The sequence below is a fragment of the Pelobates fuscus genome, chromosome 6 (assembly GCF_036172605.1).
Source record: "Pelobates fuscus isolate aPelFus1 chromosome 6, aPelFus1.pri, whole genome shotgun sequence".
NCBI lineage: Eukaryota > Metazoa > Chordata > Amphibia > Anura > Pelobatidae > Pelobates > Pelobates fuscus.
Genome location: NC_086322.1, coordinates 44,358,780 through 44,371,628, shown reverse-complemented (window position 1 = coordinate 44,371,628; position 12,849 = coordinate 44,358,780).

Genomic DNA, 12,849 nt, shown 5'->3' with positions numbered 1-12,849 from the left:
TTCGGTTCCCAAGGTTGATGCCGCAGTGATCCATATGGCTAAAAAGACCACGCTTCCTATAGACTCCATGGCATACTTAAGAGAACCTATGAAAAAGCGTATGGATGGTGACCTAATTAAAGCCTATCTGGCGCTAGGCTCCGCCCTTCTTCCGGCAGTGGCGCTGACCACTCTCTCCAGGGCCTTAAGAGTTTGGCTCGCTAATTTGGAGGAAGATATTGGTCAGGGTGTCCGTAGAGAACATCTCCTGGAAAGTCTCAAGGATTTGAGCCTTGCTACTGAATTTTGCTCTGAAGCCTCCCTGGACATCACTCGCATGATTGCCAAAGGTATGGCCCTATCTGTGGCCTCCAGAAGGGCCTTATGGCTTCATTCCTGGGGGGCGGACTATGCCTCCAAAGCGTCCTTGTGTGGTCTCCCGTTCCAAGGGGACCTCCTGTTTGGTAAGATCCTGGAGGATGCCATTCAGAAAGCGGCTGGGAAAAAAGCGTTTCTTCCACAAGTCAGCAGAAAGAGTTTTTCCTCCTCCTGGAAAACCAGGCGATTTAAGGATCGGTCCTTTCGGGACAGTAGAAGCTACAAGCCCGGAAGGGAGTATTCCAGGAACTCTTCGTGGAAGTCCTTCTCTCACTCCTCTTCCAATAAGGCTTCCAGAGGTAGAGGTGCCAGGACCTCCGGGAAGACCTTCTGAAGGTCCTCGGGCCCATCCGGGTACGGTGGGTGGAAGACTGCAGTTCTTTTACCCGGTGTGGGCCGCAAATGTCACAGACGAGTGGGTCACCTCTATCATAAAAGAAGGCTACAGGATAGAATTTTCCTCTCGTCCACATGCTGCCCATTTTAGAAAATCAAAAGTGTCAGAAGGTGTCAAACGAAGGGCCATGAGGACTTGCATTTCCACTCTGCTGGAACAGAGGGTGTTGGAGGAGGTCCCTACTCACGAAAGGTTCCAGGGGATGTATTCCACTGTGTTTTTGGCCCCAAAGCCCCAGGGAAAGTGGCGTCTCATCCTGAACCTGAAAGGAGTGAACGCCTTTCTAGACGTAAGGACATTCAAAATGGAATCCTTACAGACTATCCTAAGGTGCGTAAAACCAGGAGATTGGATGACCTCCATAGACTTAAAAGACGCCTACTACCAAATCCCTGTAAACGGCAATCACATGCAGTTCCTTCGGTTCTGGGCTTTAGGAAGACATTTCCAGTTTCGAGGGCTTCCGTTTGGTCTCAGCTTAGCGCCAAGGACTTTCTCGAAGGTCCTTGTCTCTTTAATTGCCGTCATAAGGATGAGAGGTATCGAGATATTCCATTACCTGGACGACATACTCATCATAGGGCCTTCACAAAGAATAGTGGAGCATCATACATTTATGGCAATGAACATCCTGCAAGATCACGGGTGGCTTCTCAACATAGAGAAAAGCTCCCTGATTCCATCTCAGACCATCGTGTTCCTCGGAGCGGTGATAAATACCATTTCTGCCCGTGTGTTTTTGTCTCCAGAGAGGGTCATGAAGATACAAGACAAAGTCAAGAAGCTCCAGGTTCTCGAAAGGGCCTCGGCAAGGGAAGTCATGAGTTTCCTGGGTTCTTTAACATCTACGATAGGTTTGGTGAAGTGGGCCCAATGGAAGTTTCGCCCTGTACAGAGTTGTTTCCTTCTCCAGTTCGACAGAGAAAAAGCGGATTGGGATCAGAAAATATCTCTGCCACTGCCAGTAAGAAGAGAGTTGAACTGGTGGAAGAACGGGAAGAACCTAGCGAGGGGTTTTCCCTTGGAAGAACCTCCGTGGACCGTTATTACGACGGATGCCAGTTCTTCTGGTTGGGGTGCCCACCTCGATTCCTCATGGACTCAGGGGTGGTGGACTCGAGAAGAAAGTCGGCTCCACTCGAACCTAAGAGAACTACGAGCTATTTCCAAGGCCATTCGGGTGTTCCTTCCAAAGATCAGGAATTCCTGGGTGTTGATCAAGACGGACAACCGAGCGGTGGCCTCATATGTAAACAACCAGGGAGGCACAAGGAGCAAGCAGCTCTTAAAAGAGCTAGCCCCTCTAATGGTAATGGCCATGACCTATCTCCAGGGACTGAAGGCTATCTATCTCCCAGGCTCGGAGAACGTAGCGGCGGATTTTCTCAGCAGAACAGAAATTCTCCCAGGAGAATGGAAACTTCACCAGTCAGTTTTTGCTTGGATCACCCATCGGTGGGGCATGCCCCAGATCGACCTGATGGCCTCGTTCAGGAATCGCCAGGTGGAGAATTACTACTCCCTCCACCCAGAGAGTCAGGCACTGGGCCAGGATGCTCTATCTCTTCCTTGGTCGTTCGATCTGGGGTATGCGTTCCCTCCCCTACCCATGATACCCAGGTTCCTGAGAAAAGTTTGGGCAGAAGGGAAGAAGGTTATTGCCGTTATCCCGATTTGGCCTCGAAGGCCGTGGTTTCCCCTACTGTCAACGTTGAGCCAGGAACAGCCTCGGCCCCTGCCTGTTCTGAAGGATCTGCTAACGCAGGGTCCAATATCCCATCCTCATCCGGAATGCCTCAAATTGGGGGTGTGGGTCTTGAAAAAGAAAGACTTCAACAATTAGGCCTTTCAGAAGCAGTGGTCAATACCCTCTTACACTCAAGGAAGGCTTCTACGTCCTCATGCTACCATAGAATCTGGGATGTGTTTCAGGAATGGGCTTCGGCCAAGCGAGTTGACTTCATGCGCCCTCGCAACACTGAAATCTTGGAGTTCCTGCAAGAAGGTCTGGATAAGGGTCTTAGCATCAGCACTCTTAAAGTTCAGTCTTCGGCCCTGTCAGCTTTGTGCAACACCTCTTGGTCATCAGACCCATTGATCTCCAGGTTCTTCAAGGCAGCTTTCAAGTTGAGACCGCCTTCGAGATCCACTACCCCTCCTTGGGACCTTCCGCTTGTTCTCGACTACCTGACTGAGGATCTATTCGTCCCTCTTGAGAATTTGGATGCTGTCCTCCTAACTTACAAAACATTGTAGTAGCAATTACTTCCGCTAGGAGAGTTTCAGAGATCAAGGCCTTCTCCACCTTGCCTTCTTGTCTACAATTCTACCACAATAGGGTGTGCCTGCAACCTAATCCAGCATTTCTGCCTAAAGTGGTCTCTCGTTTCCATCTATCTCAAGAGGTGGTCCTGCCATCCTTCTACCCCAATCCTTCCTCTCCAGAGGAGATCAAGTGGCATCGTTTGGATGTTATGAACTGCCTGTCTGTGTACCTTGAACGTTCTGCTCCTTACAGGAAAACTCACCAGCTTTTCGTTTTGCCTTCAGGGGCCAGGAGAGGTGAGGCAGCCTCTCTATCTACGTTGAAGCGTTGGATTGCTCTTGTAATCAGAAAGGCTTATCTCAATAAAGATCGCTCTCCTCCACTGAAGATAAAGGCTCATTCAACCAGAGCATTGTCAACTTCATGGGCTAATTGGGCAGAGGTTCCATACGATGACATCTGCAAGGCAGCCACCTGGTCTTCCCCGATGACGTTCATGAAACACTACAAACTTGATGTGGATGCTCCTTCCACCTCATTTGGGAAGAGTGTCTTGTCTACGGTTTCTTTGTCCCGTTGATATTAAATCCAGTCATAGCATAATGATTTGTTCTGTGTGTTTTATCATAATTTTATTCCCACCCTAATTTTTGTGAGCTTGGGTATTACCCATAAGTGATGCTGCCATGATTAGCCAGGAATAGAGAAAATTTATGCCAAACTTACCGTAATTTTCTTTTCCTGGCTATTTCTCATGGCAGCATCAGGGTTCCCGCCCATTTTTTATTTTTCAGCTTTATAATTGGACTGTGGTGTAAGGGGAGGAGGGACTCTTTATACCTATCAGTCTAATTAATTAATCTAATTAATTCCTGTCCTGTGACTGCTAAGGGAGGAGCTACCCATAAGTGATGCTGCCATGAGAAATAGCCAGGAAAAGAAAATTACGGTAAGTTTGGCATAAATTTTCTCTATTTCTCTGTAAAAGGTTGAGAAACACTACCATAAATTATTGGCCAGTATCTTTTATATAACATGTTAAAATAAATAAATAAAATAGTGTTAGGTTTCCATACATGGCTAAGCTGTCCGATATTGATGGGCGTCACACTCTAATTGCCTGTACTGTTTTTAATTCAGTCCGTCTTCAATTAACTTCATACACTGCCAGGTCTCTCGTAAAAAGACAATCTAAGCAATAAAGACAATATACAGTTGCAAGAAAAAGTATGTGAACCCTTTGGAATGATATGGATTTCTGCACAAATTGGTCATAAAATGTGATCTGATCGTCATCCAAGTCACAACAATAGACAATCACAGTCTGCTTAAACTAATAACACACAAAGAATGAAATGTTGCCATGTTTTTATTGAACACACCATGTAAACATTCACAGTGCAGGTGGAAAAAGTATGTGAACCCCTAGACTAATGACATCTCCAAGAGCTAATTGGAGGGAGATGTCAGGCAACTGGAGTCCAATCAATGAGATGAGATTTGAGGTGTTGGTTAAAGCTGCCCTGCCCTACCCTATAAAAAACACACACCAGTTCTGGGTTTGCTTTTCACAAGAAGCATTGCCTGATGTGAATGATGCCTCGCACAAAACAGCTCTCAGAAGACCTACGTATAAGAATTGTTGACTTGCATAAAGCTGGAAAGGGTTATAAAAGTATCTCCAAAAGCCTTGCTGTTCATCAGTCCACGGTAGGACAAATTGTCTATAAATGGAGAAAGTTCAGCACTGCTGCTACTCTCCCTAGGAGTGGCCGTCCTGTAAAGATGACTGCAAGAGCACAACGTAGACTGCTCAATGAGGTGAAGAAGAATCCTAGAGTGTCAGCTAAAGACTTACAAAAGTCACTGGCAAATGCTAACATCTCTGTTAGGGAATCTACAATACGTAAAACACTAAACAAGAATGGATTTCATGGGAGGATACCACAGAGGAAGCCACTGCTGTCCAAACAAAACATTGCTGCACGTTTACAGATTGCACAAGAGCACCTGGATGTTCCACAGCAGTACTGGCAATATTCTGTGGACAGATGAAACCAAAGTTGAGTTGTTTGGAAGAAACACACAACACTGTGTTTGGCTAAAAAGAGGAACAGCACACCAACATCAAAACCTCATCCCAACTGTGAAGTTGTTTGGGGCTGCTTTGCTGCGTCAGGGCCTGGACGGATTGCTATCATCGAAGGAAAAATGTATTCCCAAGTTTATCAAGACATTTTGCAGGAGAACTTAAGGCCATCTGTCTACCAGCTGAAGCTCAACAGAAGAGATATAGAAAGTAAAAAGCATAGAAGTAAATAAACAACAGAATGGCTTAAACAGAAGAAAATACGCCTTCTGAAGTGGCCCAGTCAGAGTCCTGACCTCAACCCGATTGAGATGCTGTGGCATGACCTCAAGAAAGCGATTCACACCAGACATCCCAAGAATATTGCTGAACTGAAACAGTTCTGTAAAGAGGAATGCTCTAGAATTACTCCTGACCGTTGTGCACGTCTGATCTGCAACTACAGGAAACGTTTGGTTGAAGTTATTGCTGCCAAAGGAGGTTCAACCAGTTATTAAATCCAAGGGTTCACTTACTTTTTAGTCTAGGGGTTCACATACTTTTTCCACCTGCACTGTGAATGTTTACACCGTGTGTTCAATAAAAACATGGCAACATTTCATTCTTTGTGTGTTATTAGTTTAAGCAGACTGTGATTGTCTATTGTTTTTGTGTCTTAAATGATGATCAGATCACATTTTATGACCAATTTGTGCAGAAATCCATCTCATTCCAAAGGGTTCACATACTTTTTCTTGCAACTGTATCATAGTATAGTGGTTTCTTGGACAATGTTAAACATTGCTGTTTCTTCGATATGGCAATGGTTACATTTGGCCAAAAAATACTTCTAGAGGTCCTTTCACTTTCCATCCTTTGATATCTGAAGAACTTTACTTTCAACATCATCTTGCACAGCATGCTGACCGGGATATGGTTAATGTTTCTACGGAGAAGCACTGGGTTAGCAGATCACAGCAATCACTGCATGACTCCTCAGTGCTTCTCTATGTGAATTGATAACTTCACAGAAGGAACACTGACTGCTATCTGGAGTCTGCCCGGATTCTGAAATAAATGTTACATTGATGGAGGTTTTACTGATTTCAAAGAATAATAATTTGTTTCTTTAAAAAGTTATTCTTTAATAAAAATTCTCTTTACTTCTACAGCACTATGGCATTTGTTGGCACGTTATAAATACTACTACAGTACTAATAATAATAACATGGTTTTAAGAGCCATCTCCTCTGTGTGATAGCCTTCCGGTTAATCTCTGTGGAGGTTACCTCTCTTATGACACACAGGGGATGGTGATATAGAAAAGATACAGAATTGGGATGAATGTACTGAGGAATATAATGCCATTTTCTGGTCTCATGGTTTATTATCATGTTAGAACCCTTATCTCTAACACACATAACTGTTTTCTGTAATACATATTTCATCAGTCTGTCTGTCCATATGTGCTTAGTTTGAATGCTGGATTCTAACTGAAAAGCAGACCTGAATATTTTTTAATAATTGTCTCTGCATATAATCATTTTCAAGATGTATCCTCCATGTTTTCTCTCACAGACCATGGTACCAAAAGTTAATAATGATAGCGGTCACATTTCCATGGCAATCCGGCCTAGACACACTACTTAAGCAATGCAGAAGGGTTACAGTGCCGCACTACCCTCCTGACGGTGTAGAGCAGGGGTGCCCAAAAGGTAGAACCCCAGATGTTTTAAAACTACAGCTTCTATTTAAAGGTATTCTACAGGCATGCAAAGCATCATGGGAGTTGTAGTTCTACAACATCTGGAGATCTACCTTGTGGGAATCCATGGTATAGAGAATTATGTAATCACAGATCAGCCCAATTGAATATAAAGCTTCCCCTAAATGCAGCCACAATTATCTGAGACTTCACCCCTCAAATCCCCTTCCCCAGAAATACTTCTGAGATAGGCAAACAAGACTATACTGAGACTCTAACAATTGTGAAAGGCAAGTTTTATTTTATTTGTATTCATTGATACATTATACCGTCACCTGTCAGATATTAAATAAATATACATATATCTATCTATCTCTAGTCTCTGACAGCTACGTAAAACTGTATCAATTTATTAAGAAACATGTCACGGAGTGTTACTGCCTTTTCTTGGAAGAGACACTAGATGGCAGTATAATATCTATATAAATGATGTTCCTTTTTCGGATAGCCTAGTCTATGGTAGTGAATGCATTGATTATTTTATGTCTGAGCACTCTTGGACAAATATTAAACTGTGTAACATGCACTCAAGAATAAACCCATTTTATGGTACTATTTTGTATGAATACACTAACAGAGGTTACAGTGATTTGTACATCAATAATCAGACACTCCAACTGCTTGAATGAGTATTTAGGTTATTGTTAATCTCTCATATGTGTGACAGGGGCAGATCCTGGACCTGAAGTCATGGGGTGGACTGCTGAATCTTGAGGCAGATTTTAAAAAGAGGACACACATATCCACACATACATAAATATACATACCGTGGCAATTTCCTACACCCAGAAGGCTGAGTGGCATCTTGGAGAAAGGTGGAAGTCTCCCCTTCCAAACCCTCACATGGTGAAGAAAATCAAGAGGTAGCAGGATATATATATATATATATATATATAACACGTTTGTTTTCCTAACATTTAGTGTTCTTTTAAGATATAAACATGAACATATTTAGGATTCTTCAGTAAAGTGTGAATGTTTGGGAATTCAGAGTGCAGTTTAAATATTAAGCCAATATATCCGAAAAGAAAATCTAGCTAACGTTTTACCATTTCGCTCTGTTGTCTAAATTTTAAAATTCACATTCAATTCACTTGAAATTCCTGCCAATTCACACTTTGGTGAATGACCTTGAAAATGGCAAAGCCTGATTTGTAATTTATTAATTAATCAATCAGTGGTTCCTATTCTTCATTGCATTTCATGGACTCTTGTATACTCATCTCAGAAAACATACGTTGTAATATTGTATAAACAGATTCCATATCCTATATAACATTTACGAGATACCACGTGTTCATATTATTTCTTTATTGAAGAATTACGTTTAAAGTGTTTGTACAGTAAAATTATACGAATACACACAGGTAAATAAATGTATTAAACCAAAGTATAAATAAAAGTGGGGCAGTGTAAGAATAATATTTCCGGAGCTCGTTCTGTAAACGGAATACTGTCCGAATACCGCACTATAAACAACACAGCTATCTCGAGCTGCCCGCTTGAACCCCTAATTGGATGCACTTTATTTACCATTCCTGGCAGTGAGTAACGGCATATGCCGCATATACTCACAACACGATCTTGTAAGAGACAGTGTGTTTTTTGTTTTACTTTACTGTATTGTTTGTGATAAATTGATTTGCACTTTTTAAAATTAAGCATTGGACTTTTTAAAAACAATACACATTATGTTGGCATATTATAAAGCTTGCTTGTATTAAGCTAAAACATATATTTTGTGTAGTTATACACCCAAACTGTCTACACCAAGCATGTCAAACTTGCAGCCCCAATATATATATTTGCGGCCCTCCTGCCCTGGAGCCGCTTTGTGCTGTGGCTGTGAACAGCCAGAAGATGGGAAAGATATTTCCTGTCTGCTTCTTGTCTTCCCTCCTACAACCACAAGAGGGCAGAGTGACTGCCTGTCTGCAGAGCAGGCCAGCCGCTCCCCTTCCCTCCTGCTCGCTGTGCCAGCGGAGCGTCTGGCCTGCTTGAACAGAGAAGAGCTGGAACTGGAGGACGGGCGGCTTATCAAAAGGTAGGGGAAGAGGAGCTTGCGGGACCTTCCTGTGTAGTGAGTTAAATTGGAGACGGGGGCAGTGTATTGGATTTGTGGGTAGTGTATTAGAAAGGGGGGAGGGGGCAGTGTATTAGATTGAGTCTGTATGGAGTTGCTAAATGCTCCCCATGGAGATGCTGATTGGCCGCCCAGCTTTTGCGGGAAAGCATTGGATTGGCTGAGATCATCAAGTTTGATGATCTCAGCCAAAGTGAACAACACACTCGTAAGACTTTAGAATCAACTTTATGGAAGGGGGGGCGGAGCCAGCGACCAAACAAGCAAGACTCATAAAGCAGCAGCTCCGTGCCTCTACTTTACCAAACTTGATATCCCGGCGTTTTTAGCTAAGATACCAGGGTCTGAAGCAGCAGCCGGAGGTCAAAGGCAATGGGAAGAAAAATAAGAAGCAGCGAGCAGATCCAGGCTCAGGTATTGGAGCCTTTATGCGTATGGCCGCGCGGCCTGAGCCTTCCAAGATGGCGCCGGCAGAGGACTACTATTCACAGATGACGAAAGCCTCTTTGCAGACCTGCCAACTCTCCCGAAGGTACAAACAGGGACACAGCTGTCTCCAGTGATGGGGGACTCTGCACCATCCACCAATGCTGACATAAAACCTTTAATACTGGACATTAGAGCAATGTTCCAGGGGGATAGGGCAAAGGTCAGAGAAGAAGTTTCATCCCTTACTAACTGTATTGTCACAGTGGAGAAAGATGTGGGGGAAAACCAGGCTAGCGCAAATTACAACTGATGCTGTACTTAGCGCACTACAAACACGCTGCACTGATCTGACAGCGCAAATAACTAATATGGAAGATTATTAGATGCAATATGCGGATACGCGGCATACCGGAAGTTATCACCAATGCAGAACTCCCGCACTACATAAGAAGGTTCATCGTCACGTTGTTGACACCCAAGCAAACCAAGCTACTAGTGACAGATTTCAGCTTTCGCCTCTCTAAAGCCGGCAATGTGCCTCAGGGAACTGTTCAAGATTTGCTACTTAAACTTGCATGAGTTTCTGTTAGGGGAATCCTCATGTGGGCCGCCAGAGGCTGTCCCACGGTACCCTTCGAGGGGGCAGAGCTGACAGTCTTTAGAGACTTCTCCAGACAAACACTGACATGGCAGAGGTCCTTTCAAAAAGTCACACAACTACTGAGAGAAAATGCAATTCCATACAAATGGGGACCACGCCGTCTCACGGTTGAGAAAACTGGCAAGCCACACCACCTGTCACACATATTTGAAGTTTCTCCAAGCACTGGATCTACCGGCGACGGCAGTCTTATCGGTGGCGCGACCCGCCTGGTCGCTGGATGGAATTACTCCTTTCGTACCCCAACTAGCTGTATCTGGGACAGTTGATTCACATACCTGAAAGGAGTGACTGCAAGCTTATGTCTCTCATTTACATGTTTTATTTATTTTATGTTAATAGAAGTTTAATATTGTTAGATGTCCTTGCAGTATATACTAATGTTATACTCATCCTGGTTCCGTAAGCAATCAGATTAATGGATGACTCTGTTAATACCCCCTCCTTCACCCCTCAACGTGAAAAGCTCGCCATTAGCCCTTAATAGCATTTACCTGCACGTCAGGCATTTAACCCTGGCCCTCTCTTATATTGTCGCCAGACTAGGCATTTATAGGTCAAGGAATGCTGTCGACCTGCTCTCTTTATACTTGTGTATTCACCAAACCACAACACCCTATGTAGAATTCCATCCTTGGGTTCCCCTGGGGCATGCGCAACCTTTACCTACACTGTTTATAGTTACACCTCACCCGGTCCAGCAATAGGGGATTTTATAGCAATAAAAATGTAAATTGGGTCGAAAACGCCCATGTGTTGCAGTCACAGTTGTTTATATTGTATTCTGATATGCACCTTACTCAATGTCTTCGCATGCTGTATATTTGTCAAAATGACGACCTGCAAAAATAAAGAATATAAAAAAAATAAAATAAATAAACATAACGTTATTTGTTTATTTTACAGTTGTGCAACAGCATACATTCACCATTTCAGTCCCATTACCAAACTTGTCTTAATATGTCAAGGTAGTTGGACTGAAAACATTGGTTATATGCAAATGCACGTCTGCTTTTATACTGTACTTTTCTAAATAAACCTACGTTTTTTTATGAAAACTGAAGTTTCAGTTCTTTTGTGGCCCACATAAACTTAAACCTTGTTTATTTGGCCCGTGTTAGCCTTTGAGTTTTACATGCTTGGTCTACACCATCAATCGTATTTACGTTTCTTTCCCTATACATGTAATGGTAGTTTTGGCGACATTTGTTGGTCAATAACTATAACTAGAGTATTCATATTCAAAGCTGCTCTTACTTTCTTTGTGTTTTTAAAACACTGTTTTTGTCACTTTGATAAATATTCATTTTTCAGTGCTCCGCTTTAACTTGTTCTTTGGTCCAGGCTTCATATTGTGTGTTGAGGTACAACACATAAGTGTGTTAGCAGTATATGCAGATTTGTTGAACGTGGAACATACCAGCTTTAGCTACAAACTATATAGAAACCATCGTACTCTAGAAATTTGAACGCTCCAAAATGAAGTAATATCCTTTAATAAATATATTGTACTTTGAAACATTTCAGTATTTTGTTAACTATACATTTGCCTGAGTACTTGCGTAGGGAATATAATTATTGATGGAAAGGAATTAAGATGAGACAGGGCCAATTGGCTGGGGGTACTGCGTTATGATTGATGTTTACAGATTTATATTACAGTTTCAGAGAAAGTAAAAGAACCAGAAGCGTGAGACACAATTTTCCAATCAGCGCAAATATGCCGTGCGTTACAGGTATACCAGCAGGCAAATTCGGGAAGGATTCTAAAAAGAAAAATATACATATTTAAATATACGAATACTGAAGTGAATAAACACTTTTATATAGAAGCTCTGCATTGCAATATGTATTTATATTACACGATGTGTTAACTCGCACTCCCTAAAAATCAACCTTGCTATAGCCGAGCCTGGCTCAGACGTCACTTCACTTGCATTTCCTGTGAGACCCAAAGCACAGTATAATGATACGGAACTCGGAGGGATTTTGTTCAATAAACAGTGTCTTGTAGTTAAAACCAAAGAAAAACATGTTACTTGCGCTCTATCCTTTATCCCTATGTATTTTTAAAACAAATGGAGGTCTTTTAGTTACCTCCAATGGCCATGAGAGGATGAGCCAACCTGCCAACGTCAAGGCAGATCCCCCTAGGTGGGTCCTAACTCTAACCATTCACCTTGCTTCCTTGAGCCTCTGGCAAAAAATCTCTAATGAGACAGAAAGGGGTATTTTTTTATATACACCCCTATACATTATTAACCCTTAATAGGGAACACATGGGATGGGCGGCTGCATTGTAACAAGGCTGAGTAATACAAAAATTGGATACAAATGCAGAAAGAAAAGTCCTACGCTCAACTCCCATCACTACTGGGCGGCTGCAATGACTACAGTACACATCAGCCCCAATACATAGTAAAAACCAAAGAAAAACATGTTACTTGCGCTCTATCCTTTATCCCTATGTATTTTTAAAAGAAATGGAGGTCTTTTAGTTACCTCCAATGGCCATGAGAGGATTGAGCCCACCTGCCACATCAAGGCAGGTGATGTGTACTGTAGTCATGATGTGGCAGGTGGGCTCAATCCTCTCATGGCCATTGGAGGTAACTAAAAGACCTCCATTTGTTTTAAAAAATACATAGGGATAAAGGAGAGAGCGCAAGTAACATGTTTTTCTTTGGTTTTTACTATGTATTGGGCAGGGCCGCCATCAGGGGGTGACAACCGTGACGGTTGTCACGGGCCCGGCGGTCCTGGGGGGCCCAGACTGCTTTGGCAGTCCAGGGCCCCACAATTACTTTCTGCACATATATATAG